Source organism: Dipteris shenzhenensis, chromosome 13, assembly GCF_047967505.1.
Source record: "Dipteris shenzhenensis isolate YYH24624 ecotype China chromosome 13, Dip_SZ_1.0, whole genome shotgun sequence".
NCBI lineage: Eukaryota > Viridiplantae > Streptophyta > Polypodiopsida > Gleicheniales > Dipteridaceae > Dipteris > Dipteris shenzhenensis.
The window spans coordinates 27,603,386-27,609,546 of record NC_141608.1 but is presented as its reverse complement, the minus strand read 5'-3'; positions in this window follow the sequence as shown (position 1 = coordinate 27,609,546).

The window sequence follows — 6,161 nt, the reverse complement described above, 5'->3', positions numbered from 1 at the left end:
TTGTATTTCAGTGTCATACCATTAACAAATGTTGTAGCCTCAAGATCCATCCTATATTAAAGCACAACAAAAATTTTAGGTACAAATAATATAATACTTTTTCATGAAAACTACAATTACTTTGATAAATCAAAAGTACAATGAGTCCCATTGATACACCTCAAGTTTTCATTCTTCACAATCATATAAGTGTCAATTTCATGCTTTGGGAATAGCCTAAAAGGCTTTACAAGGCTTAGATACATGCATAAATGTGAAAAAAAATAAGGATTTATGACAAACTTGTGGATAGTGTAAAATGAAATAAAGTACAATTGAATACAAATCTGAAGTCTGTCTGATATAAGTGCAATATGCTCTGTCAACTCCCACAACTGGTACAAATATAATGTGCTCTGTCCAGTCCCATAACTGATTCAACTGTAATCTGTCCTGTGCACTTCCAATCATCTTGAAAGTCTGAAAATCTTGATCGTTACTTAAATGGTAGGGTTGTTGTGAGTGTCAAATCGAATGTGAACGAATGGACTGACTCCGATTAGGAACTAGTCGGTAAATTGTGAGCATGGCTTTGATTGGTTTTTTTGGAGTTCTCTCCTCTAAGGACAAACTAATCTATGCTAATCTAGACTACACCAACTGTCGAAGCGAAGAAAAGCAATAAATAATTTCATTTCCATTGTTCTAAAAAGATAAAATTTTTATTTACAAAAACTAATTTACTTACAACTCATAAGAATTTAACATTCACATTAATAAGAAGTTAAAATCTTAATAAATTTAAATTTGACTTTATGAAAATTAATAAAAACTAAAAATTTATATTGACTCCAAACCCTAAACCCTAAACCCTAAACCCTAACCCCTAAGCCCTAAACCCGAAACCCAAACCCTCAAATCCTAAAACCTAACCCCCAAACCCTAAACCCTAAGCCCAATCCCCCCAACCCTTAACCCTAACCCTAAACTCCAAACCTTAAACCCTAATCCCAAACTCCCAAACCCTAAATCCTAACCCCCAAACCCTAAAACCTAATCCCCAAACCCTAAACCCTAAACCCAAACCCTAAACCCTAAACCCTAAACCCAAACCCCCAAACCCTAAACCCTAAACCCAAACTCCCAAACCCTAACCCCTAAACCCTCAAACTCCCAAACCCTAAACCTAAACACCCAAACCTTAAACCCTAAATCCAAACCCTAAACCCTAAACCCTAAATCCCAAAACCTAAACCCTAAACCCTAACCCCCAAATACTAACCCCCTAAACACTAACCCCAAACCCTAAGCCCTAACTCCCAAACCCTAAACCCTAAACCCTAAACCCCCAATTCCCAAACCCCCAAACCCTTTTTTAATTCAAATTAATTTAACTTAAAACTAATAAGAATTTCAAATTCACAGTTTAAATTTTGACAAAGTAAATTCTTATTAGTTTGAATCACAAAATTTGAAATATAAATAAATTTAACTTAACTTAAAGTTTACAACATTCATTATCCTGCATGTGTTGTGCCATGCCCACATTTATTTTTCACTTATTAGGTTGTTTCCAAAACAACTTTGAAAGCATACCTGTTCTGTTGATTATCGAAAATGTTAGAACTCGCTTCTTTTCAGGTTTTTGGACTTTGAGAAAACTTTCTTCTTATTTGCGACCACCATTGTGACTTTAGCTTGATGAACTGCCATCAAATAGTGCTTGTAGTTCCATCCGAGTGTTGTCTGACTCCTTCTCTGTTGAATTCTTGACAAAATTATACAAGATGTGCACCAAAATCTTGTTCACCGTCTCTACTTGTTTGTTACCTTGTGGGTGGCAAGCTGTGAGCTTTTTGGTCTTCGGGGTCACCTCCTTGATTGTATTTGCTTCTTTCTCCATGCACCTTCTCGGAATTATTTGAACCGCAGCATCAGCCTTGATCTCCGCAGGTGTGAGCATTGATGCTCGTGAGATCGCACAGCATTCCCCTTTGCAATTGCGATAGCACAAGGTGGCATTCATCTAGTCCTCCGATCACCAAACTTGATTGAGTTTTCAAGCCCACAGGATCACCAGTGTTAACAGGGTTGAGTACTCCGCATTTTTGTTTCGGTTGAATGGGTTGCAAGGCAAAGGGTTGATGTTTCCACATGGATCTCTCACCTTACTCTCGAAAATATCCTTAACACATCTTCAAGAGGAAAATCTCTCTGTCTCTCTCTCTCTCTCTGTGTGTCTCTCTCTCTCATTTTGGACTAAAAGACTTAGGAATAGATAATTCGTGAAGCCTAACAAGCAGATAGAGATGATAAGACGGTAATTTGGATTTTATCTTTCAAAACACGTTCACTCAGATACATTCTTTGTCCCATTCTGATCTCCTAATCCTCGCACCTTGTGCGGATTACAGGTTTTTCAATTATGGCTAATCCCAAAAGTTATGACCTTACGCCTATACTTTTTTGGATCACACATATTTTATCTGTATCCGGATGGGAATGTAGCTATGTTAACAAGCACCTGGCATTTTTAGGGAACTCTTCGAGCATGACTTTTGCCCTGACTAGCTGTAGATGGTGAGATACTTGGATGTGCATAGGGAGACGCGACCTCCTGTGTCATGGTTAGCACTCCTGCTTTTAGCTCAAAAGTTGCAAGGGTGCTTGATGAGTAGTAGGTGCCCAATTACGTTTGGCATTAGGCTCTCCTCACTTACGAAATGATTCCTTCCCTCCGACATCTCAGTGAGAGGGGAGCATTTTCAATGCATAGTAAGCATTATTTGAGTATTTTGGGTTCTTAGTCTTGGAAGTCTACCACCATAAAATTATGTATATACTCGAGTAGCTTCCATTAGATGCATTTTGCTTCTCTCAAGCCCTATGAAGCTTTGTGGATTTTCATCTATTCCTCGGGCATACCAAATTATTACACTCTGTCCCACCTAACTTTGGTAGGTCCGTCTCCCATAACATTGTGGCATTTGACCCTTCGTTGGCATCATCCGCTCCTTGTCAAAGCCACATCTATCATGACTTTATGGCCATGCTGCATCTATCAAGACTTTATAGCCATGCTGCATAATCAAGTTAAATCGTTAAGTACATCACTGCTTAGGTGTCTAATTTGTCTCAGTAATTTAAACATCTCTTAGTTTAAACGCCCAACATCATCACACGTCATGAATGACCATGGGAAAATGTGGGATTCAAAGGGCATACCGCCTAGTTGTAAAGCAACATGATAACCACATTTAGCTTTGGAATCACTGTCAGTTTGCATCCCCTTTTATCACAACATACATTGTGTCAATTTGATTGGCATGATGACTATGACTTTGATGTCCTCCATGATAATTTTCTATTCCCAAAATACTTCCTCTATTGTTCCTAAAATCTCTTTTGTTAGTTGGACAAATGATATAATATATTTATAGAGTATCTTTGATGTAGACCCTATGCACTACTTGAAGCAACAGCTAGGGTTCTTTGTAGAGGACACATTAGCCACATAAACAACTATGATGGCTAAAATTAAAGTATAAAAAATTGATCATAATAAGCCCAATGGCCCACATCCACCACCATGGTGGCCACATCAACCACTCAAAATGATGAGCTTCAAGCTCTATGCAAAGCTCGCCAGACAATAGTCAAAGGCTCCTTAAATGGCACATAAGAACAAGAAACAAAACCCTATTAGACAAGGGATTCTCATATAAATTATTTCTCAAAAGTTTTCACCTTGATAGGCAAAAATCATTGTATAGCTAGAAACAATGGGAACAATCTAAATTATAGTTTGCAAAATCATCTATCTCTCAATTTTAAGATTTATTTGCTTCCCCTTAGCACCTATAACTCAAGAGTTACAGGCAAGATAGGTAAATTTGTCGCACGTCCATGCTGTTATTGATTCCCAATAAGTTGTTGAATGAGAATAGCCTTTTACACTTTGATGTTTTACATGCATGCATTCAGTGGGAAAATCTCCTGGGTGGGATGGACTCACACTAGAAACACTAGTTTGCATGACCTTTTGGGACATTCCTTTCCCAATTTTGTTATATGTGGTCAATCGTGTGTGGCTTTCTCAACATATGCCAACTACATGGAAAAAAGACCTGGTATATTGGCCCAAAGAAACAACCTCAATGATGTTTTGCATCCTTTCTAACATGAGTTTATAATATATCAACTACATGGAAGAAGGCCTGGTAAAATTGGTCCCAACGAAACAACCTCAATGATGTTTTGCATCCTTCCTAACATGAATTTATACCATAGAGGCATATTCCTAAGAATATTACAAATGCTTATATAGGTATTGATTTTAAATTAAGCACAACAACACATCCTTATTTTGCAAGTTGATGTGGAAGAGCATTCGATTCTATCTCTTGGATAATAATGCAGATGATCGAAATGATTATGTTGTTGTTATTGATACTCTTGTTGATGCTAATGCTCACTTCCTTGAGATGATCTATCTCTACCTCTTCCTCTCTTTGAGGTTGCAAATGCTTACTCAATGGACTGACCTTTCCTTGCTTGAATGGCTTGAGTCTTGAGTTCCTCACCTAGTAAACTTGATTGTATTTCTTCAAGTGATGAAACTTGTATTTGTATGGCAAGACCCTAACTAGATTCTTACATCCTTCATTAATACCATTAAGGATGACTAGATACATCTTTGCTGGACTCCATAGTCTCTCCTGTGATTGCAAGTTGATTGTTGAAGTCCTTGACTCTTTGATCGATCTGGTTTTTAAGTGTCAAAATCTTGGAAGTGTTCTTAAACTCATAAAGAATAGAGAACATATCCCATGTTGCCTTGGATGTTAGTATTTAATTGCATGACACCTCAAACATTTTTCTTGATCAAGTGATAAACATGATTGTCTTTCTTGTTCCATTCTACCTATGCTTACGCAATGGCAGGATTTGCTCCACGATGTCGTCAGTGGTCTAGGTGTAGACCTCTCTACATACTCCCATTTGTCTTGTAGACCAAGTAGGGTCTCCATTTGATACTTCCAAGTACCATAGTTGGAATTGTCTAGTTTAGCACATGCCTTCAGATTGAGTTTTCTAAATGTAAGCATTATGTGAGAGTACTCAAAGTGTCTGTGAAAATGCTCCTTGTGAAAACTACAATTTTCTCTACTAGTGAAGAAAGAAACTACAATGTAATCCAATGTGTTACAAGACTTGATATGGCAAAAGATGATGAGTATAGCATAGAAAACTTTACAAGGATAGCATGACGAGTATAGCATAGAAAACTTTACAAGGCTAAAAAGTGTACACAAAATGCCAAAAATTTAGTTACTAAGGCTTTATAATAAAGGCATGTGAAATACAAGATGAACAAGGTGCAATATGCCCATTGTTACAATGCCAATATATCTATATCTTGCGAGTTGTGCTCATAGTATTGCAGATGCTCCGGTTTCACGATATGTAATGAGTGTGAAATTGCATGTGAGCCAAGGGACTGAATTTGATAGGAACTAGTCTAGTGAGTTTGGGTAAGGGATCAAATGGATTTTTGGAGTTGAATTTCCTTTGACATAAGGTTGCATGTATGCACATGCATGTAATTCATAGCATACTGAATTATTGCTATTTATTCTCAAATAAGTAAATATATTCTATACGAACATGTAAAATTTTGTAACAAAACTTTATTTTTACATCTTGAAATTTTGTTATCTCAACCTCTCATGTCATATTAATTTAGATTTCCACCACACCATCAGTCATTATAATCTAAAGAAATGATTGTGTGTGTGCGTGCGTGAGCGTGTGAGTGTGTGCATCTTCATGAGTGCATAGTGCATGCGCATGGTTTTTATGAGACTTTGCATTCAAGATGTATCTATGTGTACATGCATATCTTATAATATTGGTTGTGTACATTGAGTTCATTAGCCCTTTTGTCAAATCAAATCGTGCTTCCATTGCCCGGTATTGCTCTCTTGGCTTTCTCCACCTGACCCTATGTCAAAGAGATTGTATATGCCTCTTAAGATTGCATTGCAAGCATAATGGGGTTAGCCACGCACATTCACGAGGCAAAGGACGGAGATCGCACTGTCTCCATTGTGTCAAGATTAAGGAAACCTGAGGGCAGATTGGGACGTCTCCATGAGAAAAGAAGCAAGGGTGGCTTGTGC